The following is a 19,998-nucleotide window of genomic DNA, read 5'->3' on the forward strand; positions in this document are numbered from 1 at the left end:
AACGGTTAAAATATACCCGTTGTAATATATTTTCACCAAATTTGCACCAAAATGAAATATGTCTAAAAAATCAATGACAACGGGTATGGGTACTACACCCGTTGTTGAATGTAATAACAACGGGTGATATAAATATAACCGTTGTTGATAGTAATAACAACGGGTGATGTAAATATAACCGTTGTTGAAAGTAATAACAACGGGTGATGTAAATATAACCGTTGTTGAAAGTAATAACAACGGGTAATTTAAATATAACCGTTGTTATTGTTGAACCTTTTTTTTAAAAAAAATTACTGTAATTCTATTACAGTCAAAACCTGTAACAATACATACTGTAACAACAGAAGCACCATATACTGCAACATTATTCAGCAATTTCAACACCAGCATCCACATCTAATAATAAGATCAAGAAAATAAGACAACACCAGCATGCATGCATACTGGATATCTAATAGTAGGTATTTGTCGTCGCTACCTTTATCAAAACAATTTATAAGAACCCAATTAAATGTAGTATTTAGTCGGGTGTCGAACACGAAGACGGCGGGGGTTTCTACTTAGCCTAAGTAAGAATCAAGTCTAGTAAAAAATTATAAAGAGGTGAGCTTGGTTTAAACTACTAATCACAACTAATGCAAGTAATTAAGATAAGAAGTGTTCTATTGATTAAAAGCTAGGGTTTTGGGGTCATCTAAGCGAACTATGGGCAAACAAGTCGATTAAACTAGTCTAAGGTGTACGTTTGTCCTAGGACGGGATTCAATCTCTTGAAAATCCTATAGGCAATTACCAACTCTCATTGAGCAACTACCCAATCTAAAACATGCAACAAGACCACCAACAAACTCTCATTTAATGGAGGAATTAAGTTATCAAGACAAAAGGCACAAGTTCTCACTCACACAAATTGTCAAACACCTTGCATGCAATGCTTAAGAAAGACAAATTCTACACCAAAGACTCAAAACTATCAACCTATCATGCCCAATAATCCGATTTAGACTCCGCCTAAACCCTAGAAGGGTAACTACTCACTCATCATGTCTCTAAAATCAAGATAAACAATAAAGATGGAGTCTTTAAGCATAAACATGGTGGGAGGATGAATTCTACTTCTAAACATGCAACAATCCAACAATAATTATGAAGAAAGATGATTTAATCTAATAACAAGGATGAGTAGACTAAAAGACACAATATTTAACACAATCAACTTGTCTAATTAAGGAATGATTAACAAAATGATTAACAAAGTTTGAAACTTGGAAAAGGAAATAATTTCAGATCTAGGGTTGTGTGTACAAAGGGTTTAAGGAGGGGGTATTTATAGGCTTGCCCAAGATTAAGAAGAAAAGAAGAGAAAAGCCCAATTCGCCTGTTGCTGCGTTCTGCCGGTGGACCGGCTGCCGGCCAGCCTACCGGCAGGGCGGTCCAAATGGCTTCAACTTTAAATTTTTAGCTGGCAAGTGTGTTCTGCCGGTGGGCCGGCTACCGGCCAGCCGGCAGAACACGGTCTTCAGAATCTTCAAATCCCTTGATGTTGTGTCTTGCCGGTGGACCGGCTACCGGTGCTCCAACCGGTAGCGAGGCCAAGCCTCTTTTTCTTCTCTAATTCAATTTAATTCTTCCTGTTGTGTCCTACCGGTGGGCCGGCTGCCGGCCTGCCGGCAGAACACAACATTCAGGTCTTTCTTCCTTCTCTTTTGCAAGGTGGGGATGTGTTCTGCCGGTGGACCGGCTGCCGGCCTGCCGGCAGAACACAACACTCAGGTCTCCTTCCTCCTTCTCTTTGGCAAGGGTTGGAAGGTGTTCTGCCGGTGGCCAAACCGGTTGCCGGTCTGCAGGCAGAACACTACACTCAGCAATTCTCACCTCTTTTTCATGTAAAGGCATTGAGATGCCTTCCTTGCCCCGATTCCTCCATACTCGACTAGATTCCTGCAAGAAGATACACCAAATCACAGATACGGGGATCGGGCACAAAATACAAGGAAAGGCATACAAAACCGACTCGATATGAGTCGGAATGCGTAAAAGAAGAGGGAAAATTAGGTGTAAATAAATCATATATCAAACCTCCCCACACTTAAACCTTACTCGTCCTCGAGTAAGTCCAAAATCAATGTACAAGTCCCTACTATAATAGATATGGAGAGTGGGTGCACAATATAAGCATCACTCAACTAAGCTACTACCTAAGCCGATCGAGTATTAGCGCACTCAACGCCTCTTCAACTCACAATTTGACACTCATGAGGGAAAAGTGCCCTATTGCAAGGCAAGTTGGGTCTTGCTACAAAAACGCGATGCAACTATCATGAAAGCACGTAACCAAGCTATAGAATGCATCTAACAAAATGGTCCACTTTCCTCATCTAAGTGGCCGAATTTTCAAGCAACTAAACGTGGTCGTGGTCGGGAGTACCGTCTCAGAAGTTCCAATGGAGGTGCCAACCCCCTAAGTATGACCCAAGCAACCCTCGTGTGACCAATGCTCAAGAAACACATTCAAGAGCGGGGAAAGGGGAAGTAGGCAAGTCCGTAGAGAATTACCGAACCGACACGAGATTCAACCACCGGGCCCATGACTAAGGGGATCTAGGCAACGACATCCTCGCGGTTTTCACTCGTCACTCAATGAAATAACAAGGTGATTATTGTGACACATAGTAACCAAAATCACTCTCCTAACTCGACTAGCGAAAACGTGCCCGCAATCTAATGTGTAAGATCGTCCTATGTCCAACGAAATGCAAACAAAAGTAAAGTGCACACGATATGAGGCAAGGGCCGTAAAGGGGCTAGGGAGTAGGTCAAAACGGGATTGGTGCAAGCACCGTTTGGATATGTGGAGTTCAAATCAAGAATTGCCGACACATCAAAAACCCATTTCTTATTGCAACACATGAGACACGTCTATGTCCTAACATAGCATGGATCACCAAAACTATGCAAAAATTGTATAAACCCAACTCAAATTGGAAAAACTCAAATGTACTCCTCTTATTTCAACAAATGGTAACGTCTACACCGTAACAAAGGCTCGGTTTCCCAAACCATGCAAAAAAATGTGTAAACCCGACTCATTTTGGAAAAACATCAATTTGCCCTTTTATTTAGCAACGGCTTTTTCTACCCCTTTTAATGATGAGGAGGGGTGTTGCTCGCCTTTTTCTTTTCTTGACAACAAATATATACAACATGCACGACTTAATTTTTTTTATTTTCCACAACTATTTCACTTTTCTATTTTGTTTTTCGTTTCTTTTTCAAAACGTCTTATTTATATACAATGCCAAATATACATCGAATTCCGACCCAAGTGGACATGTACACTATCCACCATCAAGACCCAAATCACCTCCTACAACACAACTACAAGACCGACCAATTCTTGATTAAGGAAGGGTGGTTATGGGATGTAGCTATTTTGGTGGGTTTGCCAAATGAAAAGGTTAAAGCTCAAATGGGGTGAAACAAAAAGGGAAATAATGGAAGGGACAAAACAAGGCTATTTGGCTATGTGAGGTTCATACAAACTGATTTTCCTTCATATCACGTGCACAAAATGTAATGCAATTTCACGGTCTAAGGACAAAATGACACACTTATGCGTCTTGATGTGACACGCCTCGCGAGGAGGCCTACTCTCAAACCTAGATGAGGGTGGGGTGTGAATGTACCCACCCTAGGAGGCTCTACCCTTACCTTTGAGTAGCTAAGCCGAGCCTTAGGTCTAGCCTACGGCCCTAGGTCTCACAAGGTCGGTCCAAACTCATTGGTCAAGCCCGCTTCCCTCGGCTAACTAAGAGGACACGGGTGCGAGTCACGGGAAGGGGAAAGGCATAATTGGACGCATAACTCATCACGGGGGTACTTGGTTCCCTTCCTAGACCACATTTATGCAAAACATTTATATACAAACGGATGTGAAACTTAAAATTGAAAAAAAAAACATATATATACAAGAACATATGCATGCGAGAATCGAAAATGAACACAAGGTAAACATGGAACAACTTTGACTAATCCTAGCAACACATCAACACCAACAATCCACAAGTTCCCCAAGGGAACATCCAAGGCACAAAATCCCATTCTCCTTTATATATTCAAGAGATAAAAAGAAAGAACGGTAAAGGAGTAAGAGATTAGAACGAGTTTACCAAGCGTCTTCTAGCTCCTTTTTGCCTCGAATGGTCGATGTCTATGCCAAAGGTTAGCCAACGAACAACATATATATACAATACAATGTTTTTGAAATTTTTGAAATTTTTCAATTTTTAGGCATTTTTTAAATTTTTATCAAATTTAAAGGTATATACAAATATAAACAAATATTCACAATGTGGATATTTCCCTCCCCACACTTAAACATTACTCGTCCCCGAGTAAGTCTCCAAGGGAACAAGTCTAGGGAGAGAAAAGGTAAAAGAAAGGAACATATTTTTGTATTTTTGAAATTTTAGAAAATAAAAATAACATATTTTTGGTATTTTTGTTTTTGGAAATTAAAATGCATGTTTTTGGTTTTTTTTAGGCCCTCCCCACACTTATTCATTTACATGGGAGGGCAAGTTGGAGAAATAAAAGAACTTGTTTTTGGATTTTTGAATATTTGAAAAGAAATAACATGTTTTTGTATTTTTAAATGGGTGGAATTTCCTCCCCACACTTATTTATTTACATATTTCCAATGGAAATAAATGTGTGGAGGAAATTCGAAAATGAAATACGTGTTTTTGGTGATTTTAGATTTTTCAAATTTTTAGTGGTTTTTTTCAAATAAGCATGCAATGCATGATCTAACCTATATGCAATATTGAAATACAATGCAAGCTATACTATATGAATGCAATAACTAAATGTGACAATATATTACAAATTTGAAATCTAATGCAATCCTATATGAATGCAACTAAGTGAATTTCTAACTAATGCATGCGAAAAATTAAACATGAATGAGAGAATTTGGATTAAGGGAGAGGTCATACTTGTCATTTTGGATTGAAAAGGGAGGAAATCGGGCCACCAACTCGGCCCTCGGGACTAGGAGTCCATCTCATCATCATCATCATCATCATTTTCTCCGGTAGTAAACTCGGAGCCTTGAACCAAGTCCTCGGGGTTGAAGGTGAAATCACCTCCACTACCGCCGCCCATGAGACCTCCCGTGAAGTCTCCACTCATGTTCATCACACCGCCATCACCTCCCGTAGAAGCATCTCCCATAAAGACCCCACCGGACCCCGAAGCACCAACATCACTAGCAAAGTAGGGCCGAATGCCCCCTACCCAATGGGCGTTATGCCCCTCCGGTGGAAAGATAGGGGCGGAAAAGTAGTCCGGTTGGAGGTTAAGACCTCCGTGGACCATCTTCCCATCCGCTCTCGGGTAGTTCCCATCGGGCCATGAAAATTAGGAAGGGTGAGGGGCATCAAAGGGCACGTAATCCCGTCTACAAAAGTCGTCGTAGACTGGGTACGTACCGGTGGCTTGATCATAGTAAATGGGTCCAATTTCCGCCCCAAGATATCCCTCTCGCTAGCGGCCTTGGCCGTGGCAATATCCATCCTCTCCATCCACTCGGTGAGAGAAGGTGGTAAGGGAGGATAGGAAGGTTGGCTCGAGGAGGACGCCTCACCTTGTTGGAATTGCCAAGGTGGGAGTTGGTGGGGGTTGGTGGGTTTGAGGCGCGGTGTATTGTAGGGAGGAAGGAGTGTCCATTCTACGGTATCTTGTATATACACGTGGAATATTAGGAGGAGGTTGGTCGGTGGGTGGTTCTTCTTCAATATCAAGGAGGTATAAATCCTTGTCTTTTTCAATTTTTATTGCCGTGAAATTTGGGAGCGGGATTGAATTCTTGTAATTGATTTGCCAATACTCCTTGTCGTCAATGGGGTTTTCCTTAAGCCAACCAAGCTTGGTCCCCAAGTAATGCTTTGTTAAATAAGTGTTCCTGGGTATCCAATTCATGGTAGAAAGGTCTACCGGACGGTCCAAATTACGGGCAATACGGGTGATTATGCCACCCACATGTACCGGGACTTTTTGCCCCGGGGAACTAGCAATCTTAGATAAATGAGTGGCAAGGTGGTGAGCCACATTAATTCTGAAGGGGGTGGGTTTTGTAAACAAGTAGGACCCCAAAATTTCAAGTTCATTGGTCCGAAAAACCCACGGCTCATCCACCGCTAGAACAGTGCATCCCATAAATCGATGCCACACCCGCATGGCGGGATTGTGGCAACTCATTGCGGGCCTTTTCACTCCAACTTTATCTCCTAGGCCGGAAATCGCTTTCCACACTCGGGAATAATGAAAATCAGCGGGTGGGTTATGTGAAGGGGCATTTTCCAACCCAAACATGTTAGCCAACCGACCCAAAGTAATATTGTGCTCCCGGTTCATAAGGTGGAAACTAAGGGTGGCCACTAAATTCGTTTGTCGGTGCTTTGTAATCCGCAAACTACTCAAAAATTTCCAAGTGATACGGGGGTAAGTATATTCATGCATTGAGTACATCCCCCGCATTCCTACCCCGGCAAAAAGAGCCTCCGTTTCCCTAGCTAACCCAAGGGCCGACAAGGACGGATGATGCAAAAACTTAGTGGGGGTGAGGGGGCGATTTTTGAATAGAATAAACTTACCCTTTTGAGTTTGGGTGGTAAACTCAACCGTAGGAAAATCCGGATCGGGATTAGTGTCACTCGCGGCTCGAGCATGCAATCAACTCCGCTTGATCCCTTGCTACGTCCGCTCTTGTCCTTCTTCCCGACATCTTGATGATTAGAAGTGATTTGGTGAAGATTGATGGAGGTTTGGTGGAGATTTGAGGGAGTTAGGGTTGAAAAGGGGGAAAAATGATGGAGGAATGAAGGAGGAAGAAAGAAGAAACAATGAGGAAATAAGGGGTTAGTCGTGTTTTAATTGGGATCTGATTGTGCGTTCTGCTGGTAGGTGAACCGGCAGCCGGTCCACCAGCAGAGCACCCCTTCAATTTTTTCATTTTTTTCGAATTCTTCCTCAAACAATTTTGACCTCGCTACCGGTGGACCAATCGGCTGCCGGTCCACCGGTAGAACACTCTCCTCAATTAAAATCTCCCTTTACCAGGTGTGTCCTGCCGGTGAGCCGGCTGCCGGCCTACCGGCAGAACACAACTCCACTCATAAAACCAACTTCTCAACAACTTGGGCATGAGTGCTCTGCCGGTGAGCCGGCTGCCGGCCAACCGGCAGAGTACTCCACTTCACCAGTCTTCAATTTTTCTTCAAGTCTTCATGTGTGTTCAGTCGGTGGGCCGGCTGCCGGCCTGCCGGCAGAACACACTCCTAATCATCAAATCTTCGTGTTTTCAGCTTACTCATGTGTGTCCTGCCGGTGAGCCGGCTGCCGGCCTACCGGCAGAACACAACACTCAAACAATTTTCACCAAAAATAATTTGGTCTCGGTGCCGGTAGGGGCACCGGCTGCCGGCCTACAGGCAGAGCACTACATTCAGCTCTTTTTCACTTTTTTTTCTTTCAACTTGCTCAATTTTCTTTAACTCGGAATTCGAGCTTTTTCGTTGACCTCGGGATTCGTGTTTTCCACAACTACGCCGACGCATCATGTCGGGATTTCGGGTCAAACGAAAATAGTGCTTGTTTTCCTCAAATGTGACCTCCGTCACCAATCCAAAGTTGACAAATACGGTACCAAATCTCTCATTATCTACCTAAAATGCATGCTATATACAAATGGTGGTTCTTGAGGAACTCCACCAAACCAAGGCTTGCTTAATTTTGAAATCAATCATCCCCCAAGGATGGGGGGTCTTCCAAATCAACTTCATTTTGGGTCTCAATGGGTAGACCCTCATAGAAGTACTTAACTCGATGACCATTCACCTTGAAACATTCTCCCTTGTCATTCTTCAACTCAAAGGAACCGTAAGGAAACACGGTGACTACTTCAAAGGGTCCCGACCACCGAGACCTCAACTTCCCGGGAAATAGTTGAAAACGGGAGTTGAAGAGTAGTACCTTGTCACCCACAACGATCTCCTTCCTAGTGATTTTCGAGTCATGCCACTTCTTGGTCCTTTCCTTGTAAAGTCTTGCACTCTCATAAGCATCCATCCTCAACTCATCAAGTTAATTGAGTTGAAGAAACCTCTTGTTTCCCGCAACATCTAAGTCATAGTTGAGCTCCTTGAGGGCCCATTTTGCTTTGTGTTCCAACTCGAGAGGTAAGTGACAAGACTTGCCATAGACCAACCGGTAAGGAGTAGTGCCGATTGGGGTCTTGTATGCGGTCCTTAGAGCCCACAACACATCGTTGAGCTTAGCACTCCAATCCTTTCTAGACTTGTTCACAACCCGCTTCAATATAGCCTTGATTTGTCTATTGGATACTTCCACTTGCCCATTGGTTTGGGGGTGGTAAGCAAGAGCTACCTTATGCCGGACACCGTACTTCTTGAGGAGCGCACAAATGGTTCGGTTGATGAAATGTGAACCACCATCACTTATAACGGCCCGGGGCACTCCAAAACGGGGGAAAATATAGTCTTTGAAAAGCTTGGAAACAACCTTTGAGTCATTGGTAGGGGCGGCTATTACTTCAATCCACTTGGACACATAATCCACCGCAACCAATATATATTGGTCGCCAAATGAAGATAGGAATGGTCCCATGAAATCCACACCCCATACATCGAAAAGCTCAACTTCTAAAATGTTGTTCAACGGCATCTCATCTCTCCTTCCAATGTTACCTCTTCTTTGACAAGAATCACAAGAGTGAACCATGGCATATGCATCTTTGAATAAGGAGGGCCAATAGAAGCCACAATGAAGTACCCGAGCTTGGGTCCTAGATGTGGACAAGTGCCCTCCATAAGTGGTAGCATGACAAGCTTGGAGAATTTCACGGCCTTCTTCTTGAGAAACACATCTCTGGTAGATCCCATCATTGCACCTTCTATAGAGGTACGGGTCCTCTCACACATATCTCTTTGCCTCATACCTCAATTTCTTCCTAGCTTGGTTATCAAATTCTTCGGGGATAAAGCTAGAACTCAAGAAATTGGCTATATTCGCATACCAAGGGGTGGAATGGGTAATAGCAACGATAGAATCGTCGGGCAACCATTCATTAATAGGGATCCCATCGTCTTTGTCCCCTCGGGACTCCTTAGTTAACCTCGATAGATGATCCGCAACAAGGTTTTCGGATCCCGGCTTGTCCTTGATCTCTAGATCGAATTCTTGAAGGAGTAGCACCCATCTCAAAAGTAGGGGTTTAGCATCCTTCTTCACCATCAATTGTCTCAAGGCGGTGTGATCGGAGTAAACCACCACCTTAGACCCAACAAGATATTGCCGAAACTTTTCCACGGCATGAACAATTGCTAGCATCTCTTTCTCGGTTGTAGAATACCCGCATTGTGTTTGATCAAGGGTCGTGCTTGTATAATATATCACATGGTGCTTCCTATCCACCATTTAACCAAGCACCGCACCAACCGCGAAGTCCGAAGCGTCACACATGATCTCAAAGGGAAGGTTCCAATCCGGAGCCCGGATTATTGGTGCCGTGACCAATGCTCTCTTCAACCTATGGAAAGCTTCAAGACAAAATTCATCAAACACAAAGGGGGAATATTTAAGGAGTAGTGAGGTCAATGGCTTTGCAATTTTTGAAAAATCCTTGATAAAACGCCTATAAAACCCGGCGTGGCCTAGAAAACTTCTCACTCCCTTAACATTGGAAGGGGGTGACAAGTTCTCTATGACCGCAACTTTAGCTCTATCGACCTCAATACCCCTACTTGAAACGATGTGCCCGTGTACTACCCATTCATCTACCATGAAATGACACTTTTCCCAATTAAGGTCGAGGTTGTGCTCCTCACATCGCTTCAAGACACTAGCCAAGTTCTCAAGACCAAGTTCAAACGAGTCTCCATGGACACTAAAGTCGTCCATGAAAACTTCCATGCTTTTTTCAAGGAAATCGGAAAATATTGCATCATGCACCTTTGAAAGGTGTCGGGCGCATTACAAAGCCCGAATGGCATCCTACGGTAGGCATAAACTCCTATTGGACAAGTGAAGGTCGTCTTCTCTTGGTCATCCGGGTGGATGGCAATTTGGAAAAACCCGGAATAACCGTCTAAGTTGCAATAGTATGCATGGCCCGCGAGCCTTTCTAGCATTTGGTCAATGAAGGGAATCGGGAAGTGGTCTTTTAGGGTGGCGGCATTGAGCTTGCGGTAGTCAATACACATGCGCCACCCGGTCAAGGGTCTAGTAGGTAGGGTGGTGCCATCCTCTTCTTCAACCATTTGTACCCCCCCTTTCTTTGGTACCACGTGGACCGGACTAACCCATTTACTATCGGTAATTTGGTATATAATACCGGCCTCTAGAAGTTTCAACACTTCATTTTTCACCACCTCGGCCATCTTTGGGTTGATCCGCCTAAGACCGTCAACCTTGGGTTGACTCCCCTCTTCTAAAACTATTCTATGCATGCACAAGCTCGGACTTAGGCCCTTGATGTCATCAATGTTATACCCAAGTGCCCCTCTATGAGTTTTCAAGATTTCCAAAAGCTTCTTTTCTTGGGACTCGCTTAGGTTAGCATTAACGATTACCGGGTAGGCCTCTCCCTCATCAAGGAAAGCATACTTGAGTGAGGGAGGCAAGGGTTTGAGTTGTACCTTTGGAGGGAGAAAGCCCTCCACTTTCTTCAATAGTTCCTCATCAACTTCATGGTCCTCCTTCATTGCCTCATCATGCAAAGAGATTTTAAAATCCTCTTCCATCTCCGCTTCTTCACGGTCTACTTCATGTACCACCTCATCTACCAACTCAATAGTGCTCAACCTTTCCATCTTTGGTCCTTTCATCAAATTCGTTAGGTTAAATTCGATGTTGTTGCCCTCAATTTGAAAGGTTAGCCGCCCATTCTTCACATCAATGAGGACTCCTCCGGTAGCAGAGAATGGCCTACCAAGGATGATGGGAGTGTGGCTATCCTCCGGAATATCGAGGACAACAAAATCGGTGGGAATCAAAAGCTTTCCAACTTTGACGGGTACGTCCTCAAGCACCCCCATAGGGTGTTTGACGGACCTATCCGCCAATTGGAGAGTCATTGAAGTGGGAGCAAGGTTTTGAATTCCGATTTTCTTAGCAACCTTCAAAGGAATAACACTTACACTTGCTCCCAAATCACAAAGAGCTCTAGATATGGGCACGCCACCAACTACACATGGGATTGAAAAGCTCCCCGGGTCACCAAGCTTAGTGGGCATTTTATTAAGGATATGAGCACTACATGCCTCTTCCATAGCCACTATTTCTTGGTCACCCAAGACTCTTTTCTTTGTCAAAATATCTTTTAAAAATTTTGAGTAGGTTGGCATGTTCATTATCACCTCCGTAAAGGGTAGGGTAACCTCAAGTTTCTCAAGCATGTCACAAAACTTGGCATACTTAAAGTTTTCCCTTCTCTTTATGGCTCTTGAAGGGTAAGGAATTTTAGGAATAAGTTGGGAATTGGAAGATACCTTTGGAGGAGTCGAATTCTTTGTTACCTTTTTAGATTGTTGCAAAGGTACTTCTTCAATAGCTTCCTCCTCATAAGGGAGGTCTTCCATGATACGTGCCTAATGTATAGTCTTTTTGGCCTATTTCAGCACGTATTTCTATGCATTTCTATACTGTTTTTATGGTATTTTGCCCCGAATTGGCTACTTTGGTGTATTTTGTCCTTTTTGTAGGAATGATCGCGAAAGTAGTGGAACCATACCCCTTTTTTGTCCTTTTTGCATGCATTTAGAGGAGACGGGATTGTCCCAGAGTAAGGTACTGCACTTGGAAGCGTCGTGGCACGCACTACGAGGCACTTGGGTGAAGACGTGAGCTGAAATGAAGACATAGTCACTCGATCGAGGAGTTTACCAGTCGATCGAGTGGTTCCTACACCCCCTGATGCTCGATCGAGAGGTTTCCCAGTCGATCGAGTAAGCTGCACCAGATCAAGTCCTCGATCGAGTAACCTGATGGTCGATCGAGCAATGTTTGCTGAGAAGTTGGTCGATCGAGTGTATTAATGCACTCGATCGAGTGGTTTCGTCCTAATGGGCTTTAATTCAGTCCGTGTGTTTAATTATTTCGCTAAACATTGTTTGTTTTGCTATTTAACCGAGGATTTACTAGGTTATTGGCATCTCTTTTTTACTATCTTTCAGACTATCAAACTTTCTATTGTACCTTGCTACGTTATTTTGCCTTCTCCACTGTTACTTTTATTTTCGGATTATTATTGCTCGGATTCAGTGTTCTTTACGCCGGATTCGCTCAGATTGTAATCCTTCCTTTTTCTTTATTAATAATAATCATTTGTTGCTTTAATTTCTTGTTTATGTTATCATTCTCCTTTGCCCTAATTTCCTTTATTACATTTTATTGTTTATTCATTATGTTTTCTCACGGGAATTTGTCTGCATTAGTTTAATTACGAACATGAGTAGCTAAACCCCTTCATGTTGGGATTAGGGAATCTGCGGTAGGAAAATGACGATGTAGTGAATGAATTAGATGAACTGATTAAGAGACTCTGTCACTATAGCAATTTAACTGTAATTTCCGACCTAGTTGAGTGCACGCTTCTATGTCACCCATTAAACTGGCTAAAATTAATCCTGGATCGAAAGATTGGACTAAATAGGCCTGCTATAAACAGTAGACTACCCTAATGAGGACGAAAGTTAAGTTAGTGGTATTTTAGGATAGAAAGTGGACCGAAAGGACCTTTTAACATCCGTCTCACATTAGTTCGTCTGAGTCATTTACTGCTGAGTTATTGGACTACCGTAGTGAACCGAAATCCCGGCATGTCCCTCTCTTCCTGATAGTTTAATCATATTTTATTGCTTTATTTACTTTTTACCTTATTTCTCTTTCCTTCAGACTTCGTAGTTTAGAACCATTTTCAAACAAACCCCCAATTGTTACCATAGGATTAGAAATAGACAGCTATATTTGCGTTACCTCCCTGTGGATTCGATACTCGACTGCCTCTGCTACATTTTAGTTGAGACCGTTAGGTTTTATCTTTGATAGGGTTGCGATAGCCGTGTCATTCCACATACCCATCAACATCCTTGTCCTCTTGCATTACCTTTCTAGACAAATCTTCACAAACTTTTTTTCCTTTCTTGTCTTCGCTAGCTCTTCCCAACGGTTCAATGGGTGAGCTTTCCTCTTCACCGTTTACTTCCACTTCATTCCCCTTGGGATCTTCATCCATTTCTACCACAAGGTCCTTGTAGGGGTCCTCAAGCTCTACTCCACTCCTTAGCACTACCGCATGAGCATGGTGGCTATTTGAGGCATCCTTGGAGCTTTGTCCTTGGGCCAACAAACCACCGGGTGGCCGTTGAGGGTTAGCCATAGCATGAGAAGCCATCCTAGATTCCATTTCCCTCATGTCCTTAAGGAAGGTAGCCCTCAAGTTTGCTTGTTCTTGTTGAGTTGCCTTAGCAAAATTTGCCATCTCTTGACTATGTTGAAGTTGCATGTTCTTTATCATCTTCAAAAGCTCAACTTGAGAGAGCTCACCTTGGGGTTCTTGATAAGGTTGGTTGGCTATGGGTAAAGGGAACCCATAGTCATACCGAGCATTGGGATCTTGGTTGTTGTCTTGCCCCCCTTGGAAGTTAGCTCTAGGACCATTGTTGTTGAAGTTTGATCCTTGACCTTGTTCTTGAAACCCTTGAACATACCCTTGCCCAAATCCTTGGTTTGCTTGGTTCACTTGATTCCCTTGGTAAAACCCTTGGTTGCCTTGATTTCCACCAAAATCTTGGTATCCTTGTGCTTGATTCCCATAATTTTGGTTTTGATTGTTGTTTGGCCATTGGTTTTGATTCCCGGGATTAGGTCTTGGGTTGGGGAATATTCCCCTTTGTTGAGCAAAACCGGGTGGGTTGTTTGGGGCTTGTGGTTGAAGGTGTTGTGAGTTTTGAACATTGGTACTTTTGTAACTAAAGTTGGGATGGTTCCTCAAACCGGGGTGGTAGAAATTGGTATTTGGATTGTAGACGTTCGGGTTGTTGAAAGGTGGTTTTGTGGGTCTTGAATTGTTGTTAAAGCTTTGAAAAGCGTTAACCTCTCGCACATTTTCATCGTAGACACCATTGTAATTGTTGGCACACAAGTCATATGTGTGACCACTTCCTCCACAAAGTTCACAACTTGAGACTTGAGCCACTTCTTCCATGGGTGCCCCATGTGAGGTTGCGGCTTGGTGCACTTGATTTCTTTGAAACTTCTCAAATTGTTTTGTGAGTAAGTCGAGCTTGGCATTTGTCTCGGAGTTGGAGGAGTTTTCCTTAGGAAACTTCCCATTCCTTCTTAGCATGTTTCCTCTAGAACCATAGTTTGCCTCCGAATCTACCATTTTCTTGATCAATGTCGTGCCCTCTTCATCACTCAAGTGATCAAATCCTCCCCCCGCGGAAGCATTTACCATCTCCTTAGTCCTTGGTAGCAAAGTTTGGAAGAATGTTTGAGTGATGTACCATTCCGGTATTCCATGGTGGGGGCAACTTGCTATCAAGTCTTGATAGCGGTCCCAAGCTTCACCCAAAGACTCCCCATCCTCTTGTTGAAACGTATGAATCTCATTACGGAGCATCGCGGTCTTTGAGGAAGGGTAATATTTCGCCATGAATGCTTTAGCCAAAGCATCCCAAGTAGTGAAAGTATCCGGTGGGTGAATGTTCAACCATCGGTCCGCTTTGCCCGTCAATGAAAACAAAAACAACATCATTCTCAAGGTGTCTTCGGACACCCCATTCTTCTTCATCATTGAAACTTTCCTCTTAAACTTCCGGAGATGAGCATGGGCATCCTCTTCAATATACCCCCCGAACAAATCCTTCTCAATTAACCCGACTTGGGCGGGATGCATTTCAAAGTTGTTTGGGGCCAAGGTGCCAAAATTGATAGGGTTACATGAATCATTATGGTTAGGCCGGTTATGATCTCTAAGAGCCATTTGTGGGGTTGGATTTGGTATTTGATGTGGGCTATTATAATTAGGAAAGTTATGAAAAGGGTTTTCTAGTAGAGGCTCAATTGTGAGGTTTGGTTGAAGTGTGGTTGTGGTATCAATGTTTTGTGGGATGTGTGAACTTGGTTGGTCAAAGTTTGCTTGAGGGGAACTATTCCTAACTCTCTCAAGGGTCCTTGTCCTCAAGGTTCTAAAAAGCCTTTCGGGGTCGGAGTTGAAGAGAAGAGCTTGGTGGTTCCTTCTAGGCATGCACTTGACAAATCGTTAGTCTCCTATTGTTTTTACACACTAGGGGAAGGCAAGAAATCACACACTCTACAAAGAACACACAACTACTAAAACAAACTAACAATTGATATAAGACTAAAGCAAAGACTCTAAGCAAAAACTAAGCATAACGTAACGCCATCCCCGGCAACGGCGCCATTTGATAGTAGGTATTTGTCGTCGCTACCTTTATCAAAACAATTTATAAGAACCCAATTAAATGTAGTATTTAGTAGGGTGTCGAACACGAAGACGGCGGAGCTTTCTACTTAGCCTAAGTAAGAATCAAGTCTAGTAAAAAATTATAAAGAGGTGAGCTTGGTTTAAACTACTAATCACAACTAATGCAAGTAATTAAGATAAGTGTTCTATTGATTAAAACCTAGGGTTTTCGGGGTCATCTAAGCGAACTATGGGCAAACAAGTCGATTAAACTAGTCTAAGGTGTAGGTTTGTCCTAGGACGGGATTTAATCTCTTGAAAATCCTATAGGCAATTACCAACTCTCATTGAGCAACTACTCAATCTAAAACATCCAATAAGACCACCAAAAAAACTCTCATTTAATGGAGGAATTAAGCTATCAAGACAAAAGGCACAAGTTCTCACTCACACAAATTGTCAAACACCTTGCATGCAATGCTTAAGAAAGACAAATTCTACACCAAAGACTCAAAACTATCAACCTATCATGCCCAATAATCCGATTTAGACTCCCCCTAAACCCTAGAAGGGTAACTACTCACTCATCATGTCTCTAAAGGCAAGATAAACAATAAAGATAGAGTCTTTAAGCATAAACATGGTGGGAGGATGAATTCTACTTCTAAACATGCAACAATCCAACAATAATTATGAAGAAAGATGATTTAATCTAATAACAAGGATGAGTAGACTAAAAGACACAATATTTAACACAATCAACTCAAAGATTGAATCTTTGGGTGTAAACAACCAAGATGAACAATGAAAAGATGAACAATAGTGAAAACAACAACAAACAAACAACAAAGATGCAAATTTAACATAAACAACCAAACCAACTTAAAGGAAAAGCAAATGTAAACTAATGAAAATAGGGAGAGAAATAATACCAATTTCAATAGCAAGAAAAGGAATTAGGATAGAATAATAAAGAAGGAGAAACCTTCAATCTTCTTACAACTCAATTTCAATTACTAACTAATTGAAGAACTTGTCTAATTAAGGAATGATTAACAAAGTTTGAAACTTGGAAAAGGAAATAATTTCAGATCTAGGGTTGTGTGTACAAAGGGTTTAAGGAGGGGGTATTTATAGGCTTGCCCAAGATTAAGAAGAAAAGAAGAGAAAAGCCCAATTCGCCTGTTGTTGCGTTCTGCCGGTGGACCGGCTGCCGGCCAGCCTACCGGCAGAGCGGTCCAAATGGCTTCAACTTTGAATTTTTAGCTGGCAAGTGTGTTCTGCCGGTGGGCTGGCTGCCGGCCAGCCGGCAGAACACGGTCTTCAGAATCTTCAAATCCCTTGATGTTGTGTCTTGCCGGTGGACCGGCTACCGGTGCTCCAACCGGTAGCGAGGTCAAGCCTCTTTTTCTTCTCTAATTCAATTTAATTCTTCATGTTGTGTCCTACCGGTGGGCCGGCTGCCGGCCTGCCGGCAGAACACAGCATTCAGGTCTTTCTTCCTTCTCTTTTGCAAGGTGGGGATGTGTTCTGCCGGTGGACCGGCTGCCGGCCTACCGGCAGAACACAACACTCAGGTCTCCTTCCTCCTTTTCTTTGGCAAGGGTTGGAAGGTGTTCTGCCGGTGGCCAAACCGGCTGCCGGTCTGCCGGTCTGCCGGCAAAACACTACACTCAGCAATTCTCACCTCTTCTTCATGTAAAGGCATTGGGATGCCTTCCTTGCCCCGATTCCTCCATACTCGACTCGATTCCTGCAAGAAGATACACCAAATCACAGATACGGGGATCGGGCACAAAATACAAGGAAAGGCATACAAAACCGACTCGATATGAGTCGGAATGCGTAAAAGAAGAGGGAAAATTAGGTGTAAATAAATCATATATCAATATCTAAGCTACAGGATTTACCATGTCATGCAAATTTGGGAATCTTTATTTAACAATGACCATTATTGGTTCTATTGTCTTTTTAAAGTTACCAAAAGCTAAAGACATACAACACATCTCAAACTTGCTATATAAATTCAGGCATCCCATTAGTTCCCCACAACTCACAAATAAATTAAACCATCAAATTACTGGTCTGAAAATGACTCAAAAGGTTGGTCGTCCATATCATTGTGTCCTGATGAACCATCTCAGGACCATCTCAGGATCGGGGACGTTTCTTGGATGTCATAGTTTCTTCGTTAACCCAAATACCTTCACCATGGTCATCACGCATATAGATGCTTTCAGTGTCCTCATGATCAGTGTCAACATCATCGAAATAAGATACAGCGAAAGAGTGATCCATTCCCTAAAAAACGACATCCTGATCATCATCACCATTATCGGATGGACTACTCCTTCTACTCCTTATAGACAGTACAACAGACCACTTCTTATCCATAGGATCGGTGACATAGAATACTTGTTTAGCTTGGGATGCCATTATGAAAGGATTATCCTTATTATTGCTAACCTTACCCAGATTGTCCAACGTAAATCCCATCTTATCCTTTCGGACACAATGGAGGTTGTTATCAACCCAGTTATATCGAAACAAAGGCATTGTGAAATCAATGTAATCTAGTACCAATATTTCTTGAATAACACCATAATAAAGGCATTTTCCCCAAATAGGCTTTTTATCTTTTGAAGTAGCAAAATGCATTGCCTCAAATTCAGAACTCACACCACTATTTTGCATTGTGCTCAACTCATCTTGCTCGCGGGTGTAAAAAGTATATCCATTAATGGCAAAACTGCTGTAAAAGGTGACCCTGGCATTTGGACCTAAACCAAGACGTAGTAACCTATGAGAGATGTCATCACCAGTTTGATTCGTACACTCTAAGACAATATTCCTAAACCACTCTGCAAACGTCTTCGTATGCTCGTTTGCAATCCACTTCTCGGTCTTGTTTGGGTGATCGTATTTGAGCTCATCTTTGTGTTGTTGAATATAAGGTTGAACCTCATCTTCGTTGTTTAGCACATACCACTACAAGAAAATAAGATTCGGACGACCAAAATGGGCGACTGAAAACAGTCGCCAAAACAAAATTGGCGACGGAAAATGGTCGCCCAAACTCAGTCGCAGGACTTAGTCGCCAAATGGAATTCGGGCGACTGATTTCAGTCGCCAAAATTGGCGACTGACAAAATTGTCCCCAAATAAGCAAATGGGTGACTGAGAGTAGTCGCCAATTTGGCGACCGAAAATCAGTGTAGTCGCCATTTTGGCGACTGAAATCAGTAGCCAAGTGTTGACATTCATTCGCCAGTTTTGCATTAAAAAAAATAAAAAAAAAAGGCCGCAAATCTGGAATCTACCTAAATTATCCTCTGTTTCGTCAGTGTTCTATACAAAATAATAACAACACAATCAATTATACTGCAAATAAGAAAATAAAATCTGAAAAATTTTCTATACTAAATTTTCATTACATTACACTTAAAACTCGAAAATAAACCACACATTACACTCAAAAAGTCGGAAACAAACCAAGGTTATACAACAGTTTTCTATTAAAAAAACAAACAAAAAAATTGCAGATCTGAAACAATTAAGGGAAACAAAAAAATATGGCATTAATAACTTTACATTTACGAAAAAAAAAAATCTCGAGCTTCCCTTTCCTCGTCCAACACCGCGCTCCCTTTTCCTCTAGTTTCTTCTTTGCTTCCCTTTTCGTCTTCCTCATTTTGCACCAACTAACACAATAATTTTTGAAGTAAAATCAATTTCAATTTAAGATTTTAATAAAAATTGATATGAATGTTAATTTAAAACAAAAATTATTTGAAATTAATAAATCTGAAAATTTTAATTTATAAGATAAATAGAACAATATCTTTAATTAGATGAAGGAATGGTAAAATTATGATGAATATTGGACGAGAAGTGTAATTAAACTTGAGATTGTATAAAAGAGAAGTTAGAATTTTTTTGAGATGAAATTTTTAGCATAATGAGAAAACCAAACTAAAGAAAGAATGAGGAAAAAAAAGTTAAAGAAAGAATGAGGAAAGGGAGGCGTATTTGACCGTGTATAAAGGAAAAAGTGAGTCACTAGGGTAGGTGGTATCTAATATTTGATTTGTGTCCGCACAAAAGGGCGACTACTTTGGCGACTGAATAGGAGTAGTCGTCAATTTGGCGACTGATTTCAGTCGCCCGTTCTGAAAATCAGTCGCCAGATCCAATAATTTGAAGGATTTTGGTAGTCGCCAAATTAGCGACTGATTTCAGTCGCCCGAATTTTTTTTCAGTCGTCAATTTGGCGACTATTTTTGTCAGTCGCCATTTTAAGTCGCCCGAAATAGGATTTCTTGTAGTGTACGTATGTGCTAAATGCAACATTTCACGTGTCACAATTTTTTCAACCCGGCCCCTAATACCTTTTCCGGTCATCCAGTCACTATGAGGATTCTTAGGAACGCCAATCAACTCCTCAGTATACAACTATTGTTACAACCTAATAACAACGGGTTCTA

General features: G+C 42.1%; 1 non-coding gene across 1 annotated transcript; it reads left to right on the forward strand.

The window, feature by feature from the left end:
- Positions 1-14,600: 14,600 nt before the first annotated feature.
- On the forward strand, positions 14,601-14,707 carry LOC141610422 (small nucleolar RNA R71). The gene has a single exon (XR_012528331.1). It is a non-coding gene; the product is annotated as a small nucleolar RNA R71 (small nucleolar RNA).
- The last annotated feature ends 5,291 nt before the right edge of the window (positions 14,708-19,998 follow it).

The sequence above is a fragment of the Silene latifolia genome, chromosome 10 (genome assembly GCF_048544455.1).
Source record: "Silene latifolia isolate original U9 population chromosome 10, ASM4854445v1, whole genome shotgun sequence".
In the NCBI taxonomy this organism is placed as follows: Eukaryota; Viridiplantae; Streptophyta; class Magnoliopsida; order Caryophyllales; family Caryophyllaceae; genus Silene; species Silene latifolia.